The sequence below is a fragment of the Protopterus annectens genome, chromosome 8.part0, assembly GCF_019279795.1.
Source record: "Protopterus annectens isolate FY-2018-M chromosome 8.part0, PAN1.0, whole genome shotgun sequence".
NCBI classification, from domain to species: domain Eukaryota; kingdom Metazoa; phylum Chordata; order Ceratodontiformes; family Protopteridae; genus Protopterus; species Protopterus annectens.
Genome location: NC_056741.1, coordinates 921,408,408 through 921,421,867, shown reverse-complemented (window position 1 = coordinate 921,421,867; position 13,460 = coordinate 921,408,408). Strand labels below are relative to the sequence as shown.

At 41.6% G+C, this 13,460-nt stretch overlaps 1 protein-coding gene across 2 annotated transcripts in view; it reads left to right on the top strand.

Moving 5' to 3' along the window:
- LOC122809158 (suppressor of tumorigenicity 14 protein homolog) overlaps positions 1-13,460 on the top strand; it is a 1,180,509-nt gene that overhangs the window by 1,020,410 nt on the left and 146,639 nt on the right. The gene's annotated exons all lie outside the window — the stretch shown is intronic.

The following is a 13,460-nucleotide window of genomic DNA, read 5'->3' as shown; positions in this document are numbered from 1 at the left end:
AATTTAGCTCCTGTGAATACAATCTGCAAACTCCTAGCTACACCTTTGTAAAAAGACGTGCATTTAATGTAAATGGGGAAAAGGACGTCACAAAATAAAATTGCCAAAGACTGCCAAAGATTCCAAAGACAACCACAAAGCATTCTATAACTATGTCAAGAATCTAAATGGCAATGCTCAGATCTGCTCTGAGCTAAAACAGAATGGCATTAAATATATTGATCCAAAGGATATTGCCAATATCCTGGCAGATCGATTCAGTGCCAACTTCACCCCCCTCTCACCCCCTAAATGGCCCATCTCAATACCGGAAGATTGCCAAATTCAAGTAATAACGGCCACACAGGTACAAAACGCACTCTCTAAAGCCAAGAATGCAGCATCCATGGGACCAGATGACATCCCGGGCTGTGTACTACATGAACTACAATATGAACTGGCACCTCACCTAAGTGTCATGTTTAATCATAGCCACACCTCAGGTTTCGTGCCCACTGAGTGGCGCAGAGCTACAGTTATCCCAATCCACAAGGGGGGATCCACCTTGGAACCTGGAAACTACCATCCCATCAGTCTGACAAGCCTTATCTGCAAGGCCATGGAGCGTATTATCATGGAACTTATAAACAAAAACATTGGCAACCTTCAAACACTGGACCCCACCCAGTTTGGGTTTGTGAAGGGCTGATCTTGTCTCCTGAACCTGATTGACTTCTTTGAATCAGTCTCCAGAGCCATGGACAAGGGTAAGGTGGTCCACACAGCCTATATAGACCTTGCCAAGGCCTTTGATACCATCCTCCACTCTGGAATCATAGATAAACTTACTAAGTTGGGCATTAATCCCTATGTCACCCAATGGGTTGCTAAATGGCTTACTGATAGAACCCACACTGTAAAAGTAGCCGACTCCAAATCCAGCTCCAGACAAGTGACAAGTGGAGTACCTCAGGGTTCAGTCCTGGGGCCGCTCTTGTTTGGCATCTACTTCTCTGAAGTACAGGTCAACACTAAGGGACTCTGGCTAACAAAGTTTGCAGATGACTGCAAACTGGGATCCATTATTGAATCCCCAAATGATGTGGATACTCTACAAAAGGGCCTTACAGAAACAGATGCTTGGTGCCAGAGCCATGGGCTCAAGCTCAATGCCAAGAAATGTATTGTTATCCCCTTTGGGAAAAACATGTATCCATGAATTACCATATAGGTGGCAGTACACTAAACACAGAAAGTGTGATAAAAGACTTAGGGACACAGGTGGACAGTGGTCTCACCTTCGATAACCACATCGCCACAACAGTCAGGAAATCCTTCTATGTGGCACACCTCATCACGAAGGGCTTTTCATCCAGAAAAAAGGAGGTCATTGTCCCACTGTACTCATCCCTCATTAGACCCATTATAGAATACAACACCCCATTTGGTATGTACCTCTCAAGACATCTGCAACAACTGGAAAGGCCTCAGAAATACCTCACTAAAAGAATCACATGCCTAAAGCAGATGCCCTACGCTGACCGCCTTAAAAAACTCCAGCTATACTCTGTCGCATATCGGCTACTCAGAGGCAATCTCTGCTTAACATACAAGGCCATGTCAAACCCAGAGCTGTTGGACATGCTACACTTAAAGAAATCCCAATCCCTCAAAGCTACACGCTCTAGGGATCTAAACCTTGTAATCACAATAAACAAAACATGCTGGAGGGATAAGTTCCTGACCCAGAGACTCCCCAGACTCTGGAATAGATTGCCCATAGATGTCAAGCAGAGTGCCTCTTTGGACCTCTTCAAGAGGAACCTCGACGATTGGATGGGAGAAAGGAAATTCACCCCAGGGATCACGTCAGTCACCCTGCTAGACAGGGGTCCAGGAAAGTAAATAATGTGGGAAGAAATAGCCAGGGAATTGTTATGGCTAGGCTTGTATAGGCCCTAGGGCTGATAGCCTAGTACCAACCTATGAACAAAAGGTAAAACAGGCAAGGAATGGAAGATGTCTGGGATCAGGATGGTGTTGAAATAAGGTGATGACAGAAGAGCAGAACTGTGGATGTGGTAGCCATTGTTGCTGTATGTGTTTATTTTTACTGCATAATTTCTATTAGGAGGCCACAGGCTGTAACTAGCTGGAACTCCAAGTATGCTATCACTGGTTATTCTCCCAGTCAAGAACTTGGCTGATGATTGTTCTCACTTTATTCTAACACTTCACATTAAAAATCAGCCAGAAACCTATCTATATCAAGCACGTTAAGTTATATGTAATCACTTTAGCTCGCTTCATATTGTAGGTGCAAGAGACACATAAAATACAAAAATGAACTTGAACTTTTATTTTTTTACAATGAAATCAGCTGCCGATGGTATCTTAATTCCATTGAGTATTAATTTTCCTTCCTACTTAGCTGCAGCCAAAACAACTTTCCCTCTGACTGGCTATATATTACACAAAAGACCTTATCCATAGGGTACAGCATCCTCTGTTGCCATCCTCAAGACCAAAGACGCATACAGACACAATCTGATAACTTAACAAGCAGTCTAGGCAACCTGCGGCATTGTTAATAACTGACCATTTTGCAATGCTAGCACATAATTTCATTTTTTTTCTCATGTAAATTTCGGGACTTCTTCCTCTGTCATTTCCCACCCACCTTCAACTGTTAGCTAGTTCTTAATTTCCCATGAGTTCTGAATGCCCTTGTCATAAGAGTTCATCCTTGCTTTATTTCTGAAACAATGTTCCAGAGATAATAAAATGATAATCAAAAGTCAGAGAAACCTGTTGAGAACTTAAATCATTCCAGATGAACCATAACAATTCTTAAAGCAACTCTTATTCCATTGTTATACTCACAATAATAGCTCACTTTCTACAATATATTGCAAATGTGGTTCACTTATTAAGCACCTTTTGAAATGGTATGAAACTGTCACGTTTTGTCAGTGTCTGACTTTGCAGACTGTCTCATTTCCCTTGTAATGTAAAAGGCGGTAGACACTTAAAGGTCCTTGAATAATCCCTTAAAGTCATTGATTAAATCATAAAGAATAAAACAAGTGAATGGGATCAAAACGCATACCCTTATTGCAAAGCTGAAATATGACAACATTAAGAAAGGGCCACACTTAGGTAACTAACATTTCTAAACTTTTTACTGAGAGATAATTTAAAGACCAATGAATCCACTTCGGCTAGTACAAACCACCAGCTTTAGAGTTTCGTTGGACCCGTTCCTGCATTTCGACAGGTAACAAAACAACACCGCAATAAAATACCATTTAAAAACACCATCTCCATAAATTTTAGACTGCACTCGCCCTCACCTAAATAAATAAATGCACAAATTTTCAAGCACGTTAACTTAGGTTTTAAAAACAGATCATTTGACTTGGAATAATGAACATTAATCCAGTAAAGCGCCAATTGGCAGACACACACTAATGCTGTAGCTGTTGTCAAGCTGCAAGGTAGAGCTATTCCAAAATTACAAAAAGGTCTTTTCATGTTGATGCCCAATAAGAGCAGCCACTCACATCACCTCCAGCATGTACATCATGTAGGGGGAGGAATGAGTGACAGGACATGGCTTAGGGCGGGGGCTTCAGTCGGGGAGGGCACAATTGTTGCTAGGCTAGCTAGCTAGCCTCTCGGCGGTGAAAGAAAAAAAAAAGAATCATCACAGCAGAACTCCGCTCTGTAAATTGCACCCTTTTGAGGCTGGGGAGGGCGCAGTTGTAGTCTCTAGGGCGGCGGTGAAATAAAAAAAAAAAAAAGAAATGTTGTTGTCTGTTCGGCTTTTCCCAGTTAGGGGTCATCACAATAGAACTCCGGTCCATGAATTATGCCCTTTTGAGGCCGGCCTGTACGGCGCCCTAGGCAGTCACCTAGTTCGCCTATGCCTAAGGCCGGCCGTGCTTGGCTGGGGGGGTATACCTATTCATACCAGATGTATATTTTTGTGGGGCCTCTCAACTCCATTAATGTTGCATGAGGACATATATGTTTTTAGTTCCCCATTGTTATCTACAGATGTATGTCCGTATATACCTATAGATATATATATATATATATATATATATATATATAAGTATGTTGTATCTGTTTAAACATTAATATATTTACTCACACACATATATCTACATGTTGGAATACATTCTCTGTATTGTTGAATGACTAGATTGGATGATATGTGTGTGAATACATCAAGGATATGTATATCTCAGATGGATTAGTGGTACATCACTGTGGCTGTGGTGTGCAGGGTCCTGGGTTTGGTCCTAGCAGAGGCTGTTTATTTTGTTGCTCGGCAGAACTAGGGCCATTGGATACAGTGTGATTAAGGCACTTTTGAGCAGTTATAAGCGGGTTTGCATGACTGTAAGCCCTGCTAAGTTACGGTTGCTGTTTCTTATACTCTGTTAGCTCCTGAATTGCTTAACCTGTGTAGGCATTGCTTACACCTGCGCAAACAGGCTTAATCCTGCTTACCGCTGCTTAAAAGTGCTTACTACCATGCTAATTTCTTTAAAAGAAAAGAAAAAGAGGTTGATAGGAAAGTGGTGAAGAATGGGGCACAAAGAGGGAAAAACAGTAGGGAAAATAGCTAGGGATGTGCAGGAAGGGTGTAGGGAAGGTCCATAGCTGCCCATTTCTTCTATGCATATACACTGTATTTGGAGGTAGATTTGGACACTCGAACCCCTGGGAGAGGGGTAAGGACAACAATAATTCATTGTGATGCCAATTAGATCAGATTACATGTGTCCAATGGACACGTGTGCGAAATAGACAGCTATGTATGGGGGAGATTTATTTGTCGGAACAGATTGCCCTTTTTTTTTTTTTTTTTTTTAGGAGGGAGTGGAATGTTGGGGAAGGGTTGTAGGTATATTTGGGGAGGTAGGTTAACAGACAGACACACAAGATGCATACAGGGGTGGTGTATTACATGTGGGGGGGTAAAAACCTTGATGGGGAGGGGTGTTGGGATATCGGAAGCCCACAAGCCCCCTAGTGATAACAGTAGGACTGAGGTCCCCACCCATGGGCAGTCACCACTGCACCTTCACAGCCCCAAAGGTGGCTGTGCTGCGGACTGAGCCACAGAGCCAGGCTGACTCTCTAATTGTGACATGTGGCCCTCAAGCTGGCGTAAAAGATCACCGACTTTGTAGTTGATCACTCTACGCACCCGACCTGGCCACGGGGGACATGTGACTGTCCGTGCCCACTCCCGGGGGTGTGAGCCCCATCCCCTGAGGTGGTTCCACCCAAAGGTGATGCAGGACCAACGGATAGGGAGAAGCAGGGTTGGGCCCCAGACATACTGGTGCCTGGTGCCTCGGCCAGCTGAGGTGGGACAGGTGGGTCCGCTGGGACCGGCCTTCCCAAGCGCGCTATAGTGTTTAGATTTCAGCATCATATATGGGTTAGTTATAGTCAACAAATTCCAGGGTTAGGTATAACATCATGCATAGATATTCCCATTAACCCAGACACCAAATACGGAACAGTTGCATAGCAAGCAGAACGCATGCATATATGAGACCACAGTGGTAATACGAACAGCCTGCAGGTACTTTGATGGCACCATGCTAACAATATTGGAATAATTCAGTATGGCACATGCATGGGAACCATTAGAATATTTATCAAATGATTGGCTATTATCAGAGTCTGGACATACCAGTTGATTATTGTTGGAGATAAGGTGGGGGAGAGAAAGTTGTCAGTTAACAAGTAGTATATTCCTGTACTCCACATTACTTTCCTAGTCAGTGCTGTTATCTGTACCTTACAAGTGTTACTACACTACCCTATAGACCTATATTGGACACTGATATGGCTGTCAACATCATTACACATGAATCGGTTTTACCTGCAGCATAGACTTCTTACCTGGTATACCTGTGGAGGGATGTTTGTTAACACTGACTTAACCGTACACATACGGTGGGATTCCGGGTTGATGTTTTGCACTATCCTATCCAACTCTTTCTGCACAGACTCTTTGGCCATGTGTTGACCACATGCTGGTATGCCTGGATATATCTAGACTAGTGCTGTCTTCCACCTTAGTGACCTGACACACACATATACATGCTTTCCTACACCGTTATATTATGTAGCACAGTGTGGCCGACAGTGACCACTGGTACTTTATTATTCAGAGAAACTGCAACACTCACAATCCCCTACAATACCAGGGTGGACGGTACCAGTACAGGTTATATTGGTCTGTATTTCACAGCACAGTGTTCGTATTCAACATACCTGTGGGAGCAATTCTTGTTAGCACTACCTAACTGTTGTCACACAAGGTTCTAGATTACACATTAGTATTATGCACATACATCTCACTCTGTTACTGTACACACTCTGACCACAGCTTAACAGGTTGGGGTGTAAATGGGACATATGTGGCTTCTTAGTCACATAAGGTATTGGGGAGTGGTTAGTGTGCCAGGTTTGTTGTCATAGATGTGTGTCAATCAGTTGTATTTCCTGTTTGCTGCCTATACGTCTGGGATCATCCCATTGATTTCCCAGGGGGACATGTTGATAGGCATTAGATATGGGTCCCTTTAATAGACAGTCTGGACATATCTGTACAGTCGTGGTGTATAATTCTGTATGCAGACTACTACCACTGGCAGGATTCAAACCGTGGCTGTGTGTGCTAATAAAACAGCAGTTCACATCTCAGTTGTATGTGCTATTCGGGTTTTGTTGTCTCCATTTCCCCTGTTTACTGTCTGTCTCTCTCAGTTGTACTAAATGACCTCTGGGGATTACATCTGTCATATACAGGCATTCCTACACATTCGCATTATGGTGCATGGTGCGGGTAACAGTGCTTAATACTACAGTAGTATTACATGATTGCAAATCTACATTACCATATGATACCAGAATATGCATATACAGTCCAGCTGTTAGACCTGTTTTGTCAGGGTATTACACTTTTATTGCCATACTAACAATAATAGACTCTTCCTGCCATGTTCTGTAGTGTATGCCATACTTGCCTTGAACAGTACAGGTTTTATACTAGCAATTACTTTGCTACTACTTTTATTTTTATTTCCTGTGACAGTAAAAGCATGAGTATTACTGACCTGCCTCGCGTTGCAACCTCGCCGGGTGGCAGATGTGGGCCTCCTGGTTCACGGCCCGCTCCATTGCAGCTGTGGGGGACATAAGAGGAATATTTAGCCATACCTATCAATGATATACCTGAGCTGGCCATTATTAAACAGGTAGTGGACTGATACCTACACACAGCTGGGACATCCGCTGATGCTCTAGTCTCTTGGAGCCACTGCTGAAAGAGGTGGTCCCCCTTCTGTCGCTTCAGGTCGACATAGTGGTGCCTGACCTGCTCACCAGTTCGGGGTATGCCGGTGACACTGGTGAGGTCACGGGCGAGATGGTCCCAGGCCACTGCCTTATATTTGGAGCCCCGGTACTGGTCTTGCAGCAGTCTCTGTGCATGGTCTTTAACTAGGAGTCCAGCCATGACCTTGGACTCCTGGATGCACCAACGCTGCGCCCGGAAGCGCACTTCTTCTCCCCTTACTGCCATAGTGTCTGTAAGGAGAAGCTACAACCAGTTTTGAGCTATATTCCCACCTCTTGGGTTTAAGTAGAGCCAATTTCCCGCATGTTTCTGTGATTGGCCGATTTTGAAAAGGCTAAGCTATGGGTAAACCTGCTTACCTAAGGTTGTCATTGTTTAAAGAGGTATACCACTGGGCAGATTGAATTGGCTTCCCTACACATTGCTTACACTTATTAAGTTGAGCTGTGCTGTGGTTGGCATTGCTTAATAGTTAATTAGCACTATATTTGCCTTTTGGAAGTGATTTATTATTCAGTATAGGTGTATATATGTGCCTGGTATTCGTGATTCATGTGTACATACACTGTATGGGGACCTGGGGACTTCTACACTTTATTACAATAACACCTCAAATCTGTGCTTGCTGCAGTACTCCAGTTCACATATTTATGTTCTGTGGCAGGTTATACAACATCACACTGTACATAGATTCAGTTCACATGTTTGATTTGATTTTCCTGTGGTGAGGATTAGTTTGCTGATACCTCATTTATATGTATTGCTATGATGGCTTAGTGGTTAACTACTGTGACTGTGGTATACAGGGTCCTGAGTTCGACCCTTGCAGAAGCTGTTTATTTTGTTGATGGGCAGAACACGGGCCATTGGGTACAGAGTGATTAAGGCACTTTTAAGCAGTTGTAAAAGGGTGTGCGCGGGTTTGTGTGGAGCTAAGCAATGCTAACCTCCGATTACAGTTTTTTACATTCGGTTAGCTTCTACTTTGCATAATCTGTGTAGGCAATGCTTACCCCCATGCAAACACACTTAAAAACGCTTACTAGTGCCTTATTCTTTATGACACTAACACTTCACATGTGATTTAATGCAGTACTCCGGTTCACATTTAAATGTTGTTTAGTAGGTTATACTGCAAAGGAATGTCAAAAAATGTTCTTATACAGATTTCACATAGAAAATGGGAGTCTATATTAGAACACCGAATGTTCAAAATTTCGAGTGTTCTAATATCGACCCGTTTTCAGCAAAAGCTGAAAATATTGAAGAAACAGAAAACTGAATGTTTTCCTAAGGAAAGAATTTTGTTGTCCATTTCTGTTGCTTCGGTATTTTCAGTGCTGTGGTGGAAAGTTACGGGTCGGTTCAGGTAAGTGTGTGATTGTGTGGACTTGAGGGTTAGGGTGGGTTAGGTGAGTTAGGGCGCGGGTCAGGTAAGTGTGCGATTGTGTGGATGTGAGGGTTAGGGCGTGGGTGAAGTGACCGTGCGATAGTGATGGACCTTAGGGTTTGGGATAAGGTAAGTGGATAGTTAGTGGTGTATGTATTGTTTAGTGTAGGGTTAGGTGTAAGAGTTTAGGTGTATGTGTGTGGATTGCTGTTTGTTTGTTGTGCTTGTGTTGTATGTGTTTTGGAACAGCAAATATTTTCCCTAAGAAAAAATTTGCTGTTCTGAATGTTCAATGTTTTAAATTTTCGATTCATAAGGTTCGATATTAGAACACTCGAAATTTTGAATGTTCGGTGTTCTAATATAGACCCAAAAATGGAATGTGCTGCAGTGGGACTCGAACCGGGAATGCCTGCTTGTTAGGCGGATGCTCTGAACACTACACTATTGCTGTGCTGCTTCATTTGCATATATCTTCCTTGTTATCCTTTCAGCCTTTTAAACTGCTTTAACCGTAGCTAACCGATGGGCAAACCCGCACACCTACAGTTAGCTGTACTCAGGGGTTTTAAAAAAATAAAAGGGTTTCTTCACTTTATTTATATGTACTGTTCCTATTGTACACACGGAGGACTGTTGGTGGGGATATGCGAACACCTATGAGCGGTCTCTCCCATTTATTTAGAGTTTCTGCTGTTCTACTTTGCAGGGTTGTGTTTATTCTGACAGTTCTGCTCTCAGACATGCCCCCTGCACTCGTCCATGCTCCATGTAGGATTAGGAGGTCTGGCAGCATGCCTTCATTAATATGCATGGCGCGCTGCCATCCTCCTCCTCCTAAACTGCCACTCCGTGCAGGACTAGATTAGTCCTGCACGGAAGATTAGTAAATCCGGGGGTTTATCTTTTAATTACTCAAGCTTGTGCTGAGCAGGTGCTAGTGTCTCCTTTATGACCAGGTCTTGTGCCCTTTTCAGAATGAATTTTTCAAACACTGTAGTTCTTTCAATAAGGCTTTATTCACAACGTCCAAATACTATCTTCATTAAAACTACTGATAAACAATTAGTGTTCAAAATTACTGCATGTCATATTCTGATTGTCCTGCACAATGTAAACTAACATTGTCTTTATATGACCTGTCTTCTGTACTCTGGCTCAAGTGTCTGTCATCTTCTCTGAGGTAACCGGTCAAATGAACTTACAAACCTTAACTGAACTGCTATCCTGAACACAACATATTATATTGCTTCAGTCCAGTAATTTTCCTTATTTACTTTCTAACCTTGGTCTCAGGCTTCATATGTGCTTTATTTTAACGTTCTGTTAAGGAACATTCTGTAGCTGAAAAGACTATCTTTCCCTTGAAAAAAGAACATTCTGTCTGCACACTTTATGCTTATCTTTCCTTTTTAATAAACTGTCTTCCATGGCTCGCCAGCAAGGTTATTTTTCTTTCTGCTTAACTGTCTTTTATGCATAAATGAAATACAATTTGTTTTACCATTTAGCCTGCCTAATGTCTAATAACGACATTAAAATGGAAGTCCCTAATCTAACAGCTGGTACAGTCCGCAGTTCTTAGACTACGTTTTGATTCAGAGGTATTTCATCAGTTCAAAGAGACCAAACACCATTCATCCCTCAGATTCTCAGAGGCATGTTTGAGATAGGGACCATAAAAAAAAGAGTTCCCTTCAGGGAAGGACCCACAGGATTTTGCTCCAGATTGTTTGTGGTTACAAGAAAAGTATTACCTTGGAGACCTACCTTAGATCTCTTCCATCTAAATCAATTCCTAGAAGTACAAAGATTCAAAATGCTTACCCTGTCAAAGCTATTATCACTGATTCCTCAAGGGCCTTTCATGGCAAACCTGGACTTGAAGGATGCCTACCTTCATATCCCGATATGCAAAAAGAAAAAATTAGCCACATCAAATATCTTTGCCATCTGTTCAGGAAGAAAGGCAATTCCATTTACCTATGTGTATGTATGTGATTCACAAATGAGTGTGCATGGATCTGCTGGGTCTCTGTTCAGTCATCAAATGAGAAATCCATTGAACCTCTCTTCGTCAAACTTAAAACATCGAACATTAACTTCAGTGAATGTTCATTCACTGAATATTTTACCCAGGGAAAAAGAGACAGTGGACCAACATTCATACCAAAACACACACCACAGTATATCAAACCCACGAAGGTGGGAGCTGCGTCCCCCACACTCCCCACTTATATATACTAACTTGGAGATCACACTACAGTAGGGGAAAGGGCAAATTTCCTAATACTGGCCAACCAACTCCATGCCCTGAGTAAATTATTTGATAAGTGAAGATTTGCTGAAGTTAACGTTCAATGTTTTAAGTTCGATGGATCTCTCATTTTGATGACTGAGCATAGAACCAAATCTGCTCTACTGTTTTTTCATGCTTAAATTTACTTCCTGCCTGCTCTTCTTGTTCTCTTGAATAGCATATATTACAGATATACCTACCTGCTCTCTTGAATAGCATATATTACAGATATACCTACCTGCTGTAGTTGTGTAGTCACATTGGCAATGGGCAGGTGTGGATTAATAATGTCAGGGTTTGTGCCTCAGCAAGAGATTCAGATGTGGTTCACCAAAATGTATGTAATCAGAATTTAAAGGAGTCACTCAGTATGTTGTGGTAACGTGTACTTTAAGTAAACAAAAGTCTGTATTTCCTGGCAGATGCAGGCTAGTTGAGAGGTATGCCAAGGGGAGGAAAGAGCTTTGGAAGACTGGGAGGCCACAGGCTATCTGCACTGTAGGATACTCCAGGAGTGAGGACTGCATCAGTGAGACTACTCAAACATCTGTATTTATAGTAAGTTTCTATAACAACTCTATTTTGTTCTACTTAATTCTAGAAAAAGCCCATGGAGAAAGACTGGTATAGACTGATTATTTGTTAAGAAAGTATTTACTTCATATATGATGACTATTGTTTCAAGTTTTCTGAAGTCATGAAGTTAACCAACACTGATTCAAATTGTATTCAGAGAATTGAAAACTAAATTACTATTAAGACAGTATGCCCAGGTTACAATCAGAAATGCAAAACTACAGTTAATGTGTTCTAGCACCTATTCAAGTCACTTCAGCAAATGATCAATTTCTTGATAAACTTAGCTCTTTCATAATGGAAAATGCTCTTTTGCTTAGCATAGTCGTAGCTGCCTCATTTTGTACCCAGTATCACTCCTTGATCCGGAGCCCCTCAACTATTAATTGAAAAGAAAAAAATCCACAATCTGGCTGGTATTCCTGTGAATACTGGTATGATCTGTTGACCTCTCCCAGTCACACCCTTAGCACCTTACCCTGGAGTGGCTATCCCATTCACTCCACCCTAACTTCACTTCTGTTACCCGGTGACTTAAATTATCCTTCCACTGACTGGCACAACTATGTATAAGCCAATAATTGGACATAAAAATACTAGATATCAAAAAATCATAAAACAGGACTACTAGACTCCACTGTCAAAACTGGTAGTAAAAATCCTGAAAAAGGACAGAAATTTATTGGATTTCATCAAGTTTCTGGGTTTAGAGGTTAGCTTATGGTTAAGCTGTTAATCACAGACAAGAAGTACAGAGTTTGTTTCTCACCAAGGGAAATTATCTAGGGCAGCTAAATTAGCACTTGCCTATAAACCTGTGGACCTATAATCCAAACATTCCTGCCAGCAGTGCTCAGCTACACTGCACCTTGCGCCCTTTTCACTCTTGATAACACTGCCAAGACATTCCTCAAATACACTGGACTTGACACACAATGCCATTTTTAAGGATTTTTCAATGAAAACTATAATGCCTTGAAAAACTTCCTTGGCTCAGTAACCGGGGCTGTACTCCCCCATAACCTGTTAGCTAATTAGTAATGGCTGTCTGCAACACACATAATTACTCTGATAATCTCACTCCCGTGAGGTAGGCATAAGTAGAATTGAAAATTAATAAGCCTAAATGGTCGAGTTAAAACATCGAAAAATTACTAAACAAAAAAGAATTTATAAAGGCTTCAGTTTTTGCCCAACATAGTGCAACAAGATGAAGAATAAAGTGGCGATAGTCATTGTTGTCCACCTCCTCAGCTTCAGTTGACGACACTCCTTAGGCAAGCCAAAGGGCAATAGAATGCTTACTAAAGAAAACGTTAATCAGATAAATTAAATGTGAATAATCTGGTTAAATGTTTTTGTGCATGATGCCTGTGTAATATTTGATGAGTTGTTGATAGAGTGTAGTGTTAGTATACACAGTGGAAGTGTTAGGGTAACAGGCATTGTCTGAGTTTAGCTAACAATCGAAGGTGAGATTTTGTTCAGCCTTTGGGGAAGTGTATTTCTAATTACTCCTGCAGATGCCTCAGTGTGGGTCATAACCTCATAGTCCATGATGTCCATCTGCTAATCGGATCCTGCTTAGAATAATGTCATCTGATCAAATTGATTCCATGCATGTTATGAATGCATGGCTGCAGTGATCACTACGTTTGAATACCTAGATTATAGTGAGCACCATCACACAACTATATCAGTCATTTAAAGATGCACTTTTCAATTTTTAAAAAGTTTTGTAGCTTAAAAAGCTAACTTGATGCAGATTTACAATGAAACAATATACAAGCGCAAGACTCAAAACTAAAACAAGATCTTAAAAAGTT